The sequence below is a fragment of the Acartia tonsa genome, chromosome 2, assembly GCF_053477335.1.
Source record: "Acartia tonsa isolate MP-2025a chromosome 2, ASM5347733v1, whole genome shotgun sequence".
Lineage (NCBI taxonomy): Eukaryota > Metazoa > Arthropoda > Copepoda > Calanoida > Acartiidae > Acartia > Acartia tonsa.
Genome location: NC_137261.1, coordinates 43,292,257 through 43,311,852, shown reverse-complemented (window position 1 = coordinate 43,311,852; position 19,596 = coordinate 43,292,257).

Here is a 19,596-nt window from a genome sequence, read left to right as displayed (position 1 = left end):
TGTTTTCCTGCCATCTCTTTATATCTGTGCAATAAATATTATTAGTAAACTACTCTTCAGGGTAAACTTAGTTTTACCTTCAGATTTGTTAGAAGTGTTGGAGCTACTCTTTAATTCTCTTTAAAATGTCTGTTGCCTTATTGTCCGTTTGTAAGGAGGTTGGGGACAATGAAAGGTAAATCAAGGTGTCCCCACTGTTTTATAATTATGTTCTTTCTTTCGTTGGCTCAAAATTCTTTAATAACTCTAAGAGGAGTATACAAACAGCAGTGGCGTGCACAGTGATTCACAGAGACGTGTGAAACCATTAGGTGGTTAAAAAAAGAGGACATGCCCTCACAACTTCAATTTTATGAGGGTGTTACTGTTGACACCCATGGTTCCAAAAATTTGAATGTACAATAATGTTAATCATAAAATGGTGAGTACGAAAATGTATCTTCCATTGTTTTATCCCTTAGAAAATTGTTTAAAGTTTTCAGGACAGCATAGCTACTTTATTGTATGCTGTCGTCCTTGTTTTTTATGTATCATATTTGTATGTAATATTTACCCAAACATACTTTATTTTTTATGTACTTTGAAACCTACACATTTTTGTGAAAATTTAGTAGCGTAACAACTCTATAGCCAGTACATGCGTCTATAAATCAAAATGTAACAATCATTCAGTGGATAATGTTAAAGACAAAATAATATAATTTTTGGAATATATATAGATTTCTTAAAAAGTAATTGAAATGTTATATGAATTGATTAATTCATTGACAAAAAAATTTTTGACTTTCATATAATATTGGTGTTTGATTTCTACTGTGCTGCTATAAGATAAAATTGTTTATTTATTTTCGACAGACATACACTAGAAGGCTATATGTCTGTCTATCACTTTGTAGTCTGTATGTATCATAATAGAGAGAAAATCAAAGTCTACTCTGTCCAATGTATTTATCATTATTTTACATCTACATAGTAATGTCCATACAATGTGAAGAATTAAATGTTAAAGCATATGTTCATTCAGGGATCTTAAGAGATAAATGCTGGATTAAAGTACACCTATATATACTATAAACAAAATTACCACTTTTGTAGATTAAAATTATTTGTGCCTAGCTAGCACAAAACACACCTCCCCCCTTGATCATTAAACTAAATTTAAAATAAGGTAGCTGAAGTTTGCTACGCCACTTATGCACAAAATTGTTCTTTTGGAGTTAACATTATCTTTGCTGATCTAAAGGCGGAAAAGATTTGGTTTCCTACGTGATTTGAATCCTAAAACTTTAGACAAATGTCTGTCTGTCTGTCTATCTATCTGTATATTGTGCTCCAAATTCTCAGCAAATCTGACACTCAAGGCTGCCAAATACAGTTTAGTCATGATTTGATCAAGGATTAATTTGGCATTTTCCCTCAAAATTCCTTTTTGAGCAGACAAGAGTAGTTTTGTTTATAACTTTAGGTCAGGTTAGGTTTGACTATATTGTGTAATGGATTGCCCAGCAGGATTAGGCCACTGCATGTATAGACCACGCAGAAGTTATACATAGAAACTACTCCAACCCATTCTTTTTAATTTATTTCATGGAGATCAGTGCTCGACAGTCACTTTTGAGAAAGCACCGGTTAGATATTGAATAAAATATCTTTATTTTTTTGCAACCATGTTATAGTGAAATTTTGTATCTTTATATCAAGCAGAGATCAAGCAATAGATGAATTTTAATTTACAGATACTCTATAAATTACGTTCCTAGAGACCTTTAGGTACATTAGATGCAATATGAGTGGGAGGGGGGGAGGGCGACCCTCTAATTTCAAGTTTAGTGTAAAGAATTTCTTATTGGGAGCGGTAATTTTTCTAGGGGACAATTTGTAGGTAACCTCCTCACAAGAATTTATTAAAGTTACTGGACATGTAAAAAGCTTGATTAAAATGTCGGTTCGACATTAAAAGGTATTAAATAAGAAAATGCTGTAAAATTTATAAAACCGTCCAGACCAAAGTTTTTACTTGTTTTGACACCCTAAATATAGAAAAGCTGCTTTACTTAAAACGTTGGTTTTACAAATAGAGTTTGAATTTTTTCTATTGCATAAAAAACCGGCAATGCTGTCTAAAGTTAGCACAGAATAAACCCTTTTATAGGTCTAGCAACTATAGTAGATAGACAAGACTATAATAGTTATTTATCGCATCGTATTATAGACAGCTATCCGTGGATATTCAAATGAAATAAGACTTGTATTAATGTCATGATTTTTATTTAATATTCGTGGAAAATTTGTTTAATTCAATGATTTCTCAGTATGGCAGATGACTAGTCAAATCCACCAGATATTGATCAGTATTAAAGCCATTCTGGAATACTTTATTAATTGTTTATTGGAATATTTCCATGGGTTACACTCTCAAGTTGAAGGACGGAAAATCATATTTAAAGAGAAGCTGCACTACTCAATTACTATTTCCTTTTATGTCTGATGGCATGAAGATATATTTGTGTTGATGAGAAGGCTTTATTTTCTTAACACACACACATACATACGCACACTCACACACACACACACACACACACACACACACACACATAGAAACAAGATAAAGTGTGTGTATCATTTTACTGTAGGAAATCTAGATTTTCTTAAGATTGGCAAAGTTGTGAATGTATATTATATTCTAAATTAGTGTCAAGGACGTCATACCTTTTTACTTCTCCAGTTGACAGGATGTAGTTAAATACTTGTTAGCAATAATAATTAGCCCAAAAAGTAGAGCAAAATTTTTTTTTAGTATGGTAAAAAAATGATAATTTAAATCTTAATTTTAGGGATGATGATCTTAAAGATGCTCTTGCTGTTGGTGATGAAGACCCAGATGGTATCCAAATACATGAGCATTATGACAACTTATCTATTAAACTATGGTCCGATTTTTGTATTTGTAGCATTCTCCAACCAAGAGAAATCCCAAAACATACAATCATGGTTTTTAAATTCTCCAATTCATAAGGTAAATATAGTAGTTTTTAAAAGATAGTTATATTTCTTGTTACAACTTTTAATTGGAGGCTGCTACAAATACAAAAATTGGACCATAGTTCAATAGATGAGTTGTCATAATGCTCATGTACTTTGATACGATCTGGGTCATCATCACCACCAGTAAGAGCGTCCTTCAGATCATCATCCCCGAAATTAAGTTTTAGATTATGATTTTTTTTACCATATTAAAGAACTTTTTGTTTTACTTTTTGGGCTAATTATTATTGCTAACAAGTATTAAACTATATCCTGTCAACTGGAGGTTGGCAGCTGTCCTCTGAAGTGATAGAGGTCGAATTTCTTATTGATAAAATTTTCTTTCTTTGAAATACATTAATTTCTGCCCAATATTATGTTTCAGTATATTTCAATGCATAAATCCCTTCAAGAATAGCCAATTTAACAGAATCAAATTTTAAAAACGACAGAAAAGTAAAGAAAAGTATTTTTTCTGTTGATTTTATGGTATCTGTGCATATAAAAGGTAACATCCAAATTTGCTGTTTTTTAGTATTTTCATAAATTTTTCTTGAAATATAAAGATATCTTAAGACTGATTGATTGGTCTTGTAAAGGAACCATTTGAGTATCTTTGGTCGAAAAAGGTCTGATTTGTGAGCATTTTTGACCAAGTTGTGGCCAAATAATAATAAAACATAAAATAAAGTAACACACTTTATGTAAAATATCTAAAAGAACTAACCCGATTAATAAGCAATTTAAAAAATATGTGAACATTGGGTGAAAGAAAAGGGTATACATTAATTTCATATGTTCTATATCTTTTTTTCCAGGTAAGGAGAACACATTGGACTGTTCATTACACTAGTACCCATTCTTTATAATCAAGCTTTCTTATCTATTAAAAATTTTGGGTACTTTTTATTAAATTATAATGTTTGTTCAATAACTTGTTTTTTTTCTGCAACTTGAGTACTTTAAGTTTTAGTGTTTGTGTGTATGTATGTGTGTGTGTGTGTGTATGTTTGCGGATGCGAGCATGTACCTTTGTTAACGCATGATCGGTTATACATTAACAAAGTTGGTAATATCCCTGAGATCTTAAGGATTTAGCCAACACATGATAATGTACCCCCAAATTAGGATAAACTAAATCACCCCTGTGAATATTAAAAATTCTTTAAATTTTGTCACTTTGTACAACCTAATCAACCATTTTAGTATACACTACAATTCACTTTTTCTATCCGTCCATCTGTAACGATATGCGGAAATGGGATTTACTCAGCTGATATTAAAGCTAGACTTCTAAGTTTTCTTGTCAAGATCTTTAGTGTTTTTGGTCTGGTTGGTAGGTACAAGCTAGCAATATCTAAACTTTATAAACAATAATTTAAATAAAAAAAGGTTTAAGCTATTTATTTGTTGGACTACAAACGGTAATTTTTTCCTCTCAACTCTGAAACTTCGTGGATATTGAGTAAAATTTTGCACTGCATTTTAGAAGAGTACAGTAGAAGAATAGTAATTATTTCATAGATAGATGGATAGATATACATAGATGGATGGTCAGATAGAAAGATACATGGATATAATTACATGGATGAATGGACAGAAAAAAAGATAATAGAAAGATAGTTAAAGTAATTATTTATATTAATAGCTGGATGAATAGATAGAAGATTCAAAAAGTGGATAGAGAGAAGATTGGTAAGTAGATATATAAATAGGAAATACATAGATGATTGGTAGATATATAGATGTATCGATTTATACATAGATCTACGTAGCTTCTCAAAGGTCCCAGGAAGGTTTATAACTATTTTCTTGGGGGGTGGGGGGACACCCCCAACCCCCCAAAAAATTTTTAAAAAAAATTTTTAAACTAAAATAAAAAAATAAAAAATTTCCACCCCCAAAATATTTTTTTTACTTTTAAAATCTAAAATAAGAAATTGGGTTATCAAATTCGACTCCCCCTTCCTCAAGTGCTCCTAGAGGCCTCTAGGGGCGTAGCCGCTATTTTGTAATAAAGTAAAACAAGAAGCAAGCTGGAATAACGATCCCAACCTCCATCAACTTTACCCCATCCCCTCCCCTACTAATAGATAAACGAACTGACCAATTTATGTCAGGAGAAATAGCAACCTGAATTTTCCCCCTGTCATATATCCACGTATATTATACATTCGTTCATGGAGACAGCGTAAAGTGAAGCCAAAAAAATGACGTCATACAATAAAATGACCAATGAAAGGAAAGTATAAGTTTAACCATTGGTCAATTACAATGTATACTGGCCTATCATTGGTCATTTCCTTGTATTTGTATGCCGTCATTTTTTGGAGGCACTTTACGCTGTTTCCCGTTTATGGATTGCTATGAGAATAATATTTATTATCAAACGCTTTGTTGACTTCAATGTGACATTAATATAATCAATATAAAAATAAAACAAGAAAAAAATATGTCGGTTTAGCTAAATTACAATATTATGATACAAGCATGACTGCCTAAACAAATGTACATGCACGCTTTAAAAGAAAACTTAAAATAAAATAAAGGGTTATTCTAATAAAATGTATCCCCGCACTTATCAGGAAGGTTTTGACCTGATTTTGTAACTGCAATGCATTATTACACTTACTTTTTTACAAGGGATCTACAGGGCTAAGGCAATAGGCGATAAATTAATGTAGATCCTTTTAAACGATAACAAAATAAACATATTTTTTACTTTTATTTTTGGAGAAAGTCTTAATTTACAGTCAATTGTAACCCCCCTCCCTGCTTTTAAATTTTTCTACTACCGAAACAACAATATCATTAGAGTAAATCTTTAGGTAGTAGAGTTTTAGTTTTTGGTGACTTTAACTCAGTAATCCGAGAATGTCCCCCCATCCCCCCCCAAAAAGTTTAAATTCTGTTTTTTTTTGAATAAATTAAGAATGAGGGAGAAGTAATTTATCGTTTTCTTTTTGTGTTTACTTAGAATAGGTTATATTGGGAACTGTGAAGCCCCGCTGGGTTAGGTAATTACAGGGCTGATTACACTACCAGTGCTACAAAAACTGTTTTAGGCGTTTGTTATGTTAACCTTAATATGGTTTAAAACATCTCTTCATCAACTATGAACGGCACCCGCCATAAAACTTAATTAACACTACTTGATTAAATAATTTAAATATAATTTGAAAATTTAACTGAAATATCAAATTTCTATTTGATTTGCAAATAATTAAATTAAAGAAAGTAAAAAGGAATAAAATAAAATCATTTTATAGGTCTTTATGTAATGCAACAAAATTTGGAGATAGCAAATATATAAAAAAGTCATTAAAAAAGAAAAGTGAAAGGTAAAAAAGGTAATAATCTTAAATGCTTGTTTCATATTCAGTAAAAGTAACGTTGAAACGTTTGTAATTATTACCTGGAGATCTTAGAGAATAAGACAATGGACGATAAAAAATAAATAACAGTAACAAAATAACACATTCTGTAAATTTAAACAGAAGGGGGAGGGCAGGAGTAATTTTTGACACTGCTAGTCTGTTCAACCCTATTAGGATATAATAAGAGATACGATGCTTTCCCTAAAGGTGCCTATTGTGCATGGAATATCAAGAAGGGAGGTGTCTGGTTAATAATTTTATTCTATTAGAGTTAGTAATAACGTTTTTTTGTCCTACAGTCTTCGCTTTTATAAATGTTGACATGCTTGTTTTTTTTTATGGAAAATTGGTTGTTTTTCAGGAAGACCTTTTCAGCAACTGTCAGAACGACAAGTCGTAAATTAAATTTAATTTCTTTGCTTTTGATTTATCGGAACAGCCAATTAATTTTCAGTTTTGCACAGAAAAATGAATTGGTAAAAAGGCAGGAAAAATATTCAAATAGCGCAACAACGAGAGTAATATTTCAAATATAAAAGAACACTAAAATGCAATACAGCAAAAAGCAAGAATATACGATATTTGGTATGTTGATTGGTCGGTAATGCTTTGTTTTATTTTACTTTTGTTTTATTTTGGTCTACTCAGTTTCTAAGACAGACAGCTATATACAAATCACTGCTTTCTATCCATGCAAAATTGCAGAGATTATCTTGTGGTGTTCTACATATTAAAGTTGTCATCCTTGTTCTTTCTATTCCTTTATCCTTTACAGCTTTCAGTTGTAATTAATAGTAAAACTGTTTTAAATTATAATTGTCATGACATTGACAGCTTTTCTAAGACATTGAAATCCTTATTTCCTGTTTTTTTTTTATTTGTCCTTGATCTTGATATAAAAAAAACTGATTTTTAATAGTTTTAGAGTAGTTTCACTTCTTTGAGTACACTTATAATACTTTTAACTTAATTTATTTTTTTATACTTTCCATATTCTTTTTATATTCTTAATATCAATTTGCATGATGATTCTTATAACAAGAAAGCACAATTGGAAAGAGTAGCCACTTTATTATCATCCCCAGAAAGTTTGTAAGTATATTTCAAGCATATTGCTCATTTAACTTTTTTGATTCATAGGTGATTCATAGGAAGAATATGCAAAACAAATATGATCAAATGTTGATTTACTGAAAGTTTAACTTTATTATAGTGACTATACAAATGACGTCATACTAAGATATTCCAATATTTTAATATGACGTCATTCGAGATTTTTCGACCAAAAGATTTTAATTTATCCCCTTTTTCATTAAAAAAATTTTGGCCGAAAATCACAAATATAGTCATATAGTCTATTATTTGGTCCTAGGACAAACGCAGTCCCAAACGTCGGAGTGGACAAACGCAGGAGTGGACAATTTACCGAATCTAACCTATTTTAAACCAAATTTTAGGTTTTTCAACTGCCTAACCCCTGCGGGGGGCTTATTTGTATATTCATATCTTAACCTAACCTCCTGCGTTCGTCCTGGAACCTATAATTCTAATATGACGTCATTTTAAAGGCATTACAAAGAGCTACTGAATTAGAGGGAGGAGTTATTATTCTCTAATATCGATAACTAGGATTTTTCCTAGAGAATATTAATATTCAGGGTAGATTTTGACGCAATCGTATAATTTTCAAACATTATACTGGTGTATATAAAATTTTAAAATTATTAAACAAATTTTTAGTTTCCTAGATTATTTTAAGAAAGTAAGTTTGATAAAAATTATGAAGTATTTTTTTGGGTAAATCTTAGCATTAGAAAAGCTGGGCTTATTTAAACATAAAGATATTAAATAACTGTTAAATTTTGTATCGCATATGGACAACAAAAAAAGTTTCAAAATGTTTTTTGGAATGTTTTAGATAACTGGTTTGGTTAAGTAAGGATTAAAGTAGCCCCGCATAAAAAGATCAACGTAAGGATACCGATATTGATTCGCAGGGTCAGAGCCATGGTTGGAAGCTACAGCCATGGTTCTTTTTCTTCTCTAATGATGTAAGGTTATGAATATTGAGATTTGGAAAGAATGAAGTTTATTTTGACTGCCATTGCCCCCCTATTCTGATTTTTATAGTCTGATATTTTATGTAACTTCTGTCAATTATCAGAATGCATTGATTCTTATTTCAAGACAGAAACAGTTATGTCCATGAGAGTGCAGCATTTACAAATTTATCTTTTAAAAGAAATTAAAAATGTACCCATAAAGAAACATAATATTTAGGATTTTATTTGGATGTTTATCCTTTAATATCCCTGAGAATTCACGCTGTTTAACAATATGATTTGTTTAGACTTGCAGAAATATGTTATAGAGTTATAGAGAATCTTTGCTAACAAAATAGTTTTATTTTCTTATCGTCTGTCTTCACTAACAAGTTTAAGTGCCTGTGCCCCAATTAGATTAAAAGTTGAGAGTTCCATCAAAACAAGGAGAATATTATACATTAGTATTAAAACAGTCATAATGAGTGATTGATTGGCATTTTATCATGTTCCGTTTATAACTAAGTTTGGCTGATTGTCTTTTTTTATTGACCTACTTTTGTGCTTGCTAACAAAATATATATATAATAATTTTTACTAAAACAAGGATATAAACAACCATAAAAGCGAAGTTCAAACGAGCAAATGCACACTTTAAAACCCATAGGATATCAACCCTTTAATATCTTCAAAAAAATCACTTATACACAGACGGACTACTAAATGTTTGTTACATTAGATGTTCACCAATAAGTTGACCTTCGTTAGTCTAATTGGAACTTTTGCTTTGACAAAGTTTTATATCTGATATAGTTAGCTAGTTAGGGCCTTAGAAAATAGTTATCTGTGGTAGTATGTTTTTATTTACAATAATTATATAGTATTTAGTATTGATAGTTTTATACTTGATATAGCTAGTTAGCTGTGGCAGTCTAGATTTATTTATCCTATTATATAAAGTAGTAAGCTTTTTTGTTTTTCCTAAAAATTTCGCTAACCGCTGAACCGATATGGTCCTCCTTTTCAGTGAAGCTTCTTAAGTGTCCCGGGATGGTTTCATGCTATTTTTTCATAAACAGTCTGGGCATGGTTTTAGGCTATTATTCTGCCCTTCGAATATAGAGTCCCTAGGTACTAGGGACTCAGCCGCTAGTATGATAATTATACAGTATTGAAATTTTTATTGATTTAAAAAGTTAGTAAGGGTCTTATAAAATATTCAAATGTTATCGCTTAGATTTACTTACAATAACTGTTTAGCATTGACAGTTTTATATATCTGATAGAGTTAGTTAGTTACCAGTTGTCGTCTAGATTTATTCACAATAATTGTACATTAGTAATTGAGTATTATGTTCATATTTTTTTACTTTATTTATTTACTTACATCATAATAATCTAATACAGATTGGCTACCTTTATTTTTCCGTGTAAAAATTACCAAAGAATATTATGTTGGACTTTAATATCGTCATAAACATTTTCACTATGTCATAAGTAATAAATTATACTCTTACAAAATATTCATTTTTAACGCATTCAAAACAAGTATACTTAACAATAGGCTAATTATGCTTCTGTAAACACTGAAAAATAAGGCATAAATTAAGTATTTTAAGTACATCAACATATATTTTTTTAAGCGAAGCTTTTCTTAAGATACGTTTGGCTGTAAAGCATAACTTTGATCGCAAATTTAGGCATCTATCAAAGATCTATTTTAGAATGAGTGTTTAATAACGACTACGCTCATATATGCCCCCAGAGGCATTTTACATGGTAACCAGTATTTTCTCATGTACTTTTTACACCTTAGGTACATTTTTAGACTACAAAATATCTGTCAGCCAAAAGGTAACTATTTAGGAAACACTAATTCTTATCGCAATAAAAACATGTATGTACATTAATAGCGCAACAATAACAATATAAAAACATTTCTGATGAAAATTATATATTCATAAGATGAATGTAACCAGTTTTGTTAGCCCCGAGGGGCAATAAAAAGCATAAATAGTTTTAATCTTTTGATTTATATTTTAATATCAACGGAAAGCAGTCTATAACACACTTCGATAAATAGCTATTACAACGTATTATTTTTATACAGAGAAATTTTTTTTTGTATGTCAGTTTAGATCTCGATAACCACTAAACCGACTGAGTTTTTGAATGAAGGGAATCTTATTATAAATCTCATTCCGAGGATAATTTAAATTTTAATCTTAGGATGGTTTAAAGCCAGAATTTTAGGTTCTTAGCCAATAGTCCGTACTTACAAAATTAAAGATATAAATAGAGTAGATGCGCTACAGAAACAAGTAACACAGAAACACATATTAATTGTAAAAAAAAACAATGTCTGACATGCAATATTATAATCTTTCTTTTTATAGTGCGCAGCTACTCTATATTTAGATTTGTTTTATAGTAATTGTTGGTGTTTTTCATCAAAGTGCCTAGACTTACCTCGTATGCAATATAACCTAAACAAACCAAAAGAAAAAATAACCCCCCTCTTATTTTCAATGTAAAAAATAAAAGGGTTTTGTCCTTTACCAGGCATTTGTTGAATATACAATTCCCTGTATATTTTATTACGTTTTTTTAAATAGTACAGCTTATGTGGTGATTTATCGAAATTATAGTTAATAAACATTTTCTCTATTTCGTTGGCCTTAAAAAAATTGAGGGTTTTATTAAATAATTATTAAAACCCCATTTTTGGGCAAAGATTTTTTTGTAAAAGAAAGATTGCCTTACGATCACTTTCTTGAAAATTACTATTTTTTTTTACAGTAATCAGAACCTAGTAACAGTGTCAAACTTTTTATCTTTGTGACGTAACAAAAATCCATCTTTTTTTTAAGGTGTTTCCTTTCCCACCTCCCCTCTCATCCTTCGATTTTTGTTACGTCACAAAGATAAAAAGTTAGACACTATTACTAGGTTCAGTAATCATCATGCAAAGTTTGAAATATTACAATCTCGCAATGCTTTTAAAATCTTAGAATTCTACGAATGTATTATGCAACTTTTAATTTAGGAAATTAGGGTGGGGTATAGGGGTGTATGTTGTGTGTAAAGATTAATTTATTTTTCTTCTCCCTTCCTAGAAGTTTCATCATAAGCGGAAATGGTTGTCACTGCCCAATCCGTATGTTCATTGTTGGAACATTTATACAATGCAGCAAAAAGAGTCAAGGATGACAACATCCTCAAATTAAAACGAACAAACGAACATTTTCAAACATATGTTGACCGCATACGTTGTAATTAAAGAAACAGAAAATTATAACGAAACAATTTGAATTAATGTAAGTTTTTAATATCTATATTTGTATCGTTATATGGCGTAAACAATAATTATTCTAGAAATTAAATAATAAATAATAGTAATACGACAATAATATGACGTAAGAAGTTGACGAAAAAATAAAATGTTCTGAATCGACTTACAGTCTTTTTAGTTTAAGATTAAAAGTTGCTACGCTTTCTAAATTGTACATGTTAAAAATGGACTTAAGTTATCGAACTTAATTGTAACTATCTATAATACGAAGTAGAACGATGTCTCTCTGTCCGTCCATCCCTTAAGATCTCGGAAACCACTGAACCGATCGGATTCTACTCTTTAGGGTATATTATTAACCTATTGGTCCTGTGTTGGTTTTAAGCTATTTTCTTAGGGGGTGGGACACACCAACCCCCCCCCCAATTTAAAAAAAAGAATTTTTACGAATTTTGCGATTCAATCGCAGTTTTTTCTGCTGGGTATTGCGATTCATTCGCATTTTTTTCCGCTGGTAAGGTAATAGTAGATGTAATTCTACCTCTTGGGGCAAAGCCCCTAAAGGCTAAGGGAGAAGCCGCTAGTAATAAAATAATTCATATAAGAATAAAAATAAAGAATAAATTTCATTAAAAAAATAGTAGTCAAGGACAATGATATATTTAAAAAAAATATGAAATACAAAAATGAATGATTTTTTTTGTATTGACACCACTCTTCTTGTAACAGGCTAATACAATACCAGGGATAAAGGGAGAGAACAATGAACAGTAAGTTAATTCTCCTGCCCCATAAACTTATATATGATAGAAGGCATCTTAAACTGGTAAATATTTGAGGAAATATGGGGTTGTAGATCATTTATTGACATTGTCCTATCCCCTACCCTGTGCTAATAGTAAGTATAACATGTTAACGTCGGAAATTATCTGTCACTGTATCTGGCAGTTACTATATGTAAGTCAATGTACCATGTCTGGACAGATAGATAGATAGATAGATAATAAGATAGATAGATATACAAAGATAGATAATTATACTTTGCTTTTGGCAGTTACTGTATGTCTGGAAAGAAAGATAGATAGATAATAAGATACCTAGGTATACAAAGATAGATAATTATACTTTGTTTCTAACAGTTTCTATATGTAAGTCAATGTACCATGTCTGAATAGATAGATAGATAATAAGATACATAGCTAGATATACATAAATAGATAGTTTTACTTTGTTATGACAGTTACTATATGTAAGTCAATATACCATGTCTGGGCAGATAGATAAGATAAGATAAGATTTAAGATAAGATTTATTTTCCTCAAAGGTACAACATATTTTATTAGATATATATCATACATTATGTTACTATGCTTTGATTTGTTTGATTCTTCTGGTTTGTTATATTTGATGCAGGTTTGATAATAATATAATAATATACATAATAACTATTATTAAGTACCTAGCATGGAATTGGCCGAACTTCGTCTCCACCTAGTTACCAGGCCAGTTCGAATAAGATGAAGATAACATTTTACAATAAAAATTCCATGCAACATTGTACCAGATAGTTGGCATAACCCTTTAAGGGTTGTGGAGCCACTGGTGTACTTTGACGCTTGCCAAGCCGATACAATGTTATATGTGCAAATAAATAATAATCTTAACAATGAAAGAATAAAATATCTTGATCTGAAACACAGTAGATATTAGTGGACAAATAAATAAATAAATAAAAATAGTCAATATACAAAATATTATCGTTGAAACGGAAAAAATTGCTATATTTACTATATTTATTCCGATAGCGTTTAGTTTATGTGTGTGTTGGGGGTGGCAACACATTAAAAGCTAGTTTAGTTCCCCCTACTCATTTTCATACAAGTTCCATGTATTTTATATGCTAATCAGCAGAAAAGAAAAGAAAAATAGATTAAAATTAATATGCGGTGTGTACGTTCTAACAACTTAGGTAATATATAATAATATTATAATATTATAATATTATAAAGTTCACGTAGATCCAAAGCATTCAATCGTTTTGAAGATAAATCATTTGAAAATAATAATAATAATAATAACTATGCTGAATGTTTTTCTTTGTTAGGTACCTTTTTTCGCTGTATAAGATACTTAACTTCATGTTGTGATTACCGCCTTTGTTGCTGGACGCTTAGCTTTGTTGGCGGTGTCTCTAGCTTTGGCCCTCGTGGCAACAGGATCAGAAGGTGCTGAGTCAACGGTAAATGCCTTCGTGGCAACAGGATCAGAAGGTGCTGAGTCAACGGCAAGTGTAGATGCGGCAGATGCGGTAGGTGCAGCGGCAGACGTGGCGGCAAGTGCGGCGGCGTGTGTGGCGGTAGGTGCGGCAATAGATGCTGCAGGTACGGCGACAGACACGGCGGCAAGTGCGGCAGACGTGGCGGCAGATGCGGCGGCGGTCACGACGGCAGGTGCGGCGGTGAGCGCGGCGGCAGGAGCGGCGGTGAATACAGCGGCAGCGGCGGCGGCGGATGCGGCGGCGGCAGGTACTGATTGAGCGGGCTGTGCGGCTGGTGCTACGGCGGCGCCAGGTGCGGCGGTTGCGACTGTTGCGGCAGAGTCTATGGGAGGAAACACAGCCAGGTCCCCAAGAACTGGGGCAGGGGCAGACGTTAAATTATGTTGGATCGTGCTGGCAGGGTGGGCTGTGATCGTACTAAACTGCCTTGGGAAGTCATCCTCTGTTAAATCAGCCTGATTCGAGAAGAATGTTTTCCTTTCCTCAGGCGCTAGCTTGTTGAAACGAAGGATTGGCGGTGCTTCAGACAGAAAAAAATCCTCGCTTCCAGGTATGGGTTGGGCCATTTCCTTCAGGTCTTTGCCGAATGGGTTAAGGCAGCGTATCCAGCGGCTGCCGTTCTTGAGCTGGAATTGAACATGTTGGCCAGCGACTTTGGCCCTCGAAATCTGGTTTGTGGCATATACAAAGGTCATGGTCTTCCTGTTGAGGTCTGACATATCTTGTTTCGCCTGGACTGACCTATTGGGGAAGAACGGGACCGGTGACGCGTTGTTCCTGGGGTTGAACCTCTTGATCTCGGCGTTGTAACGGTCAAGCACGGCCTTCTTATTGTTCATCCACGCGTCGAGGTAGGATCTAGACATAAAACGAAAAATAAAAACGGGGATCTGGCCCTTTGTATATGGGAGCATATGAGCACGCTCGACGATATCACAAAAATGTGAAGGGATATATTCTAATTCCCCTCGTTTAACAGCGGCTTCAAGGGTGGGCCTTATAATGTTTCTAAATATGACAAACTCAGTAATATTTTCACGGCTCCATGGCTGCTGAAAGTTCACTATTCTACAACTCCAATCGCGGCACCTTTGCTCTCTTATCGAGTTTTGTAGAAGTTGAAATTTGACGAAATTTTCTCTCGACGATTCGACAGAGCTTAAGTAGTCTTTTTGTTGTGTAATTGTGGTCCTAATCGCTTTTTGTTCACTTGCAACAGATCTAGCATCGACGAAATTTTCTATGCCTTCGATAGATTGAATTTTAACATTTAAATCTGAGACTCTCAATTTAATATCGTTTATTTCGGTTTTGTGACTGGCAAAAGTACTATGAATAAGCTCATCCCTTACCTTAGCTATATTCGCATCATATTCTTTAAACTTAACATCCAAAGCTGCGTCCAAATTTGTTTTAAATTTTGACCAATATTCTGGGTTGTCACACGTACTACAGGCCATGATGAAGTGAAGATGGCGGATCCGAGGGTGCTGTGTGAGTGTGGGTCAGCTGACCAATAGTGGGACGCGAAAAAATGTTAGCCAATGGGAGAGCTTATTTGTCGGGAGTACTTTGCGCCGGTAAAATGTTGCCAGACCGATAAATTATCAACAAAATTTTGAGAGTGTTTTCACCAAAAATTGTTCATTAAATTAAAGCGATTAGGTTACACATAAGTTTAAAGAAATTTTTAATTCATTAATGTTTTATTTTCACTTTTTTGTGCTAACAATTGACCGATACGTTAACACATACACATTGCCAGGCCTAAATACGAGGTGCCCTCTGGCTACAGTGTCTTCCCTTTCCTCCAACTGCGGAGTGACCACGGGCAGTGGGGAGAGGGGAACTAGTTGAGAGAGAGGGGGAAGGTAGAACTGAGCTTAACACATGGGGTAGGGCGGGGGAGAGCTTGCAAAATGCGTGTTCTCAGCCCGACTCTCTAAACTAAACTAAACTAAACTAAACTAAACTAAATATAGATAGATAGATAGATTATAAGATAGCTAGATATACACAGATAGATAATCATACTTTTTCTCTAGATAGAAATTACTCGTGGAAAAGTTTAAAAACTACAAGTTTTTAAAACAACCAATCAAAGATGAATGAAAAGTCTCCAACATTTCTTCTTACCGAATGCGAAAACGTTTTTATATAACGTTGGGGACCACTATAATTTGAGGTCCAATATCCCCTCCCAAACTGATAGTCAAATGTTTTGGTAAAGTCAAACTGTAATTAATTGTTCTAAATTAATTATTTCCAGTAATTACTAATCTATTTGTTATTAGTAGAAGTCAGTAATAATGGATAATTAGAGTAATTTGTATTGGTTTCAGTATAGCAGTTACTCTATAACCGAGGATTGTCCGTAACAAAAGTTACGACGTAACATGCATAGATTTTTAGAAAGTGAACAATAAATTTATGATTTTTTTTATTTTGAAAAGCGTATCTAATCTAGAGTTATGTTTGTCTGTCTATTTATAAAGCTATTTAACCTAAAAGTTAGTCAATTGATTGAAGTATATTATGCACATATAGGGAATAATAGATAAATAATTCCTTAATATATTAATGGATGGAAGGATAATAAGAAAGGAATTTTAGTGGTAGTGAATATAATATGTGATTAAAAGGTTTACATCAGTAAAGGAGGGGACATTAGAATGTAAATTATACAGATACCCATAGTTAGACACGCTTTCTTATTTGTTTAGTCCAAAACTTCGGGCACATTCTTAAATTCTTGATTAGTTAGTTCAAAGTACAACTTTTCGTCCAATCTACAAATGAAGTAATTCTGGGTTGTACATGAATCCATCATCCATTGTCTTATCCCTTGTGATCTCTGAGTATAATGTTGCAAGGGGATATAATGAGCGATAAATGGGTTTACGGGAAATGGGAAGGAACTAAACATACATTGCTAATTTAAACGTTCAAACGATACAGCAGCAAAATATTAATATCTATATGATAAATAAAGGGTAGATAATTGTTAAAAGTTTTACTGAAAATAATACACTTACTTACATAATTTAATATCTATAATTACTTATTAAGAACTGCAGTAAAATTTACATCTGTTAATATTAACAAAATATAGTAAAAAAGAGAAATAAATTAAAAATATCAAAATATTAGCCTTGCAATGGACTTTTTGTAAATTAAAACAATAATAACTTTTAAATTAATCATGGGAAAAATATACTTATTTTCTTTGTGTCTTTGGAAGAACACTTTGCAATTACCTTACTTTAAGCTATTAAGAAAATGCATTACAGATGTAATTGATTGACTGACAGACGGACACAAACACAAAATTAGGGGAAGTGTACAGGTTTTTGCAGCAGCCATAGATGTCAAATAATGGAACCTTAGATTCTTAATTGAAAATTATCAAAATTAAAGAGAAATATAATTTTTGGTTTTTAGATTTAAAAAAAAATATTAAATACAATTTATTTAAAGAAAATATATAAACATTATAATAATATAGATGAATTAAGATTAAATAAAGTTTTACTGAGAATAATGTCTTTTTCTAACCCTGCACAAAAGTACAAACAGTTTTGTAAGACGGGATACAAGTGTTTTCAAAATGTAGCAAGAAAATTATTTTGTCTTTTTAGCAATAGTAATTTTTTTACAGCTAATAAACATAAAAGTCGGAAACTTTTGTGAAGATTCTTTTGATGTAAAATTTTACATGCACTTTTTTCTTTTATTCTTTGAATCAAAATATTATTGATTTATGATTAGTTGGTTTCAAAATAATGTCTAAACTTTTTAACTAATAATATTTACCTACAGAAGGGGTTGTTTTTATTATTACTAATTGGGGATGTATATCAATATATCGTCCATGTCTTTTCCATTAAGATCCTGGGTGTATTTACTCTCTTGATATTAAATTTAAAAGAAAACATACACTCCATAGTTGACGTTGTCTGTTTGTCTGTATAAGTTTCATATATTTGCATCGCTACTTATGGATATTATTTTTTCGTTGTTTGTTTGTTTGTTATTCCAACAGTGTAAGAAAAAGTTTGTAAATCCTTTAAAGTTTTTGTTTGCTTGCTCTTCATCTGTGGGTGTGTGTTCAATTAAGCATAAAATCACTTATTTATCCCATGTCTATATAACTAATGTAATATCTATTACTCACTGACAACCTAATTATAGAGAAGCTACACTTTCAAAACAAACACAAAATTATATAGATTATCCATTTATTTAGTCTAGGTATCATAAATATCATAAAAATCATAAAACAAATCTTTATTCATACATTAATATTAAAAATAAGTAATCAAATGCAATACACATTATACAATCAGCCATGATGGACTACTGGATTACCTCCTTAACTTAATTACATAAAACAGATAGGGAGGGAGGGATATCTAGCTAAAATAAATCTAAACTGACTATCAGCGTACACAATTGCTCCAACCAAAACTAAAAAAAAATATCAAAAAACAGATCTTCAGTAATACAAATATTTTTAACACAAATATACTCATGGTTTTTGGTCATCGCAATAAAAGATAAAATAGCAAATGAATTTGGTTGGCTGTTTTCTGTTAAATGATGATTGTGGAACAGAGACGAAGGGAAAGTTTGTCCTGTTGTAATAAATAGCGATTCTGCAATACATTTGCGGAATCGAACACATACCCATCAGTAAAGTATCTATTTATAAATAAGATGTCGTAGAACAGGGGCGGGGCGGTCATTTTTTCTATGGGCGACTTCTCTTGGTAGGGTGTTGGTACCTGTTAGGACGAAAATATGTCCTAAATAAGTGCAAGACAGAAAAAAGTATAGAGAAGCTATGCACCTAGCATAAAGAAAATTTTATGGCCTAACACTCCATATCACACACACGCTCAGGGGAATATTTCTTGGATAATACACAGGCAGAACTAGGTAAAGAAAAATCATAAGATGAAAATATTTACAAAAACTGAAAACTATTTTTTTCAGGATAAACACAGACATCCAACTACTACGCGAGAAAACAGAAACAAATAAGAACACTGAAAACAAGAAAAGAAAATCAAATACTCTAACATATATTCAACAATTGTATTACATAAGATATCTAGTGCTTTAGAAGCTTTTCATTTTATAGTCTTTTTACTATCATGACCTAAATTGAATCTAGATTTTACAAGCTAAAAGCTCTGATGTCATAGCCAGAATTTAGTATAAAAAGGGCAAATCTCAAGACTTTTGTATCAGTCTTGGGAAGATTGTTCACTACTCAGCTTCTAGCTCTAATCCAGGTTAGCATTATAATTTAGGTTCAATAAGGTTTTCTATTAGTAGAGTATAAAGGAGTTCTTAAGCAGATTTCATACTTTGCCATTTTCTTACTTGAGTTTTCTTTGAATTTTCTAAGTGTCATATCTCTCTTCTATTTTTCCTGAAACTTAGAAATATTTTAGCTTACATTCTCCTTAAAGATTCCAAGTGTTAAACACTTGTATTTATTTTTAGTTTATATTTTACCTTAAAGGCCTAAGTATAAAAAAGAACTTAGAAATATTTTGACACACATTCTCCTTAAAG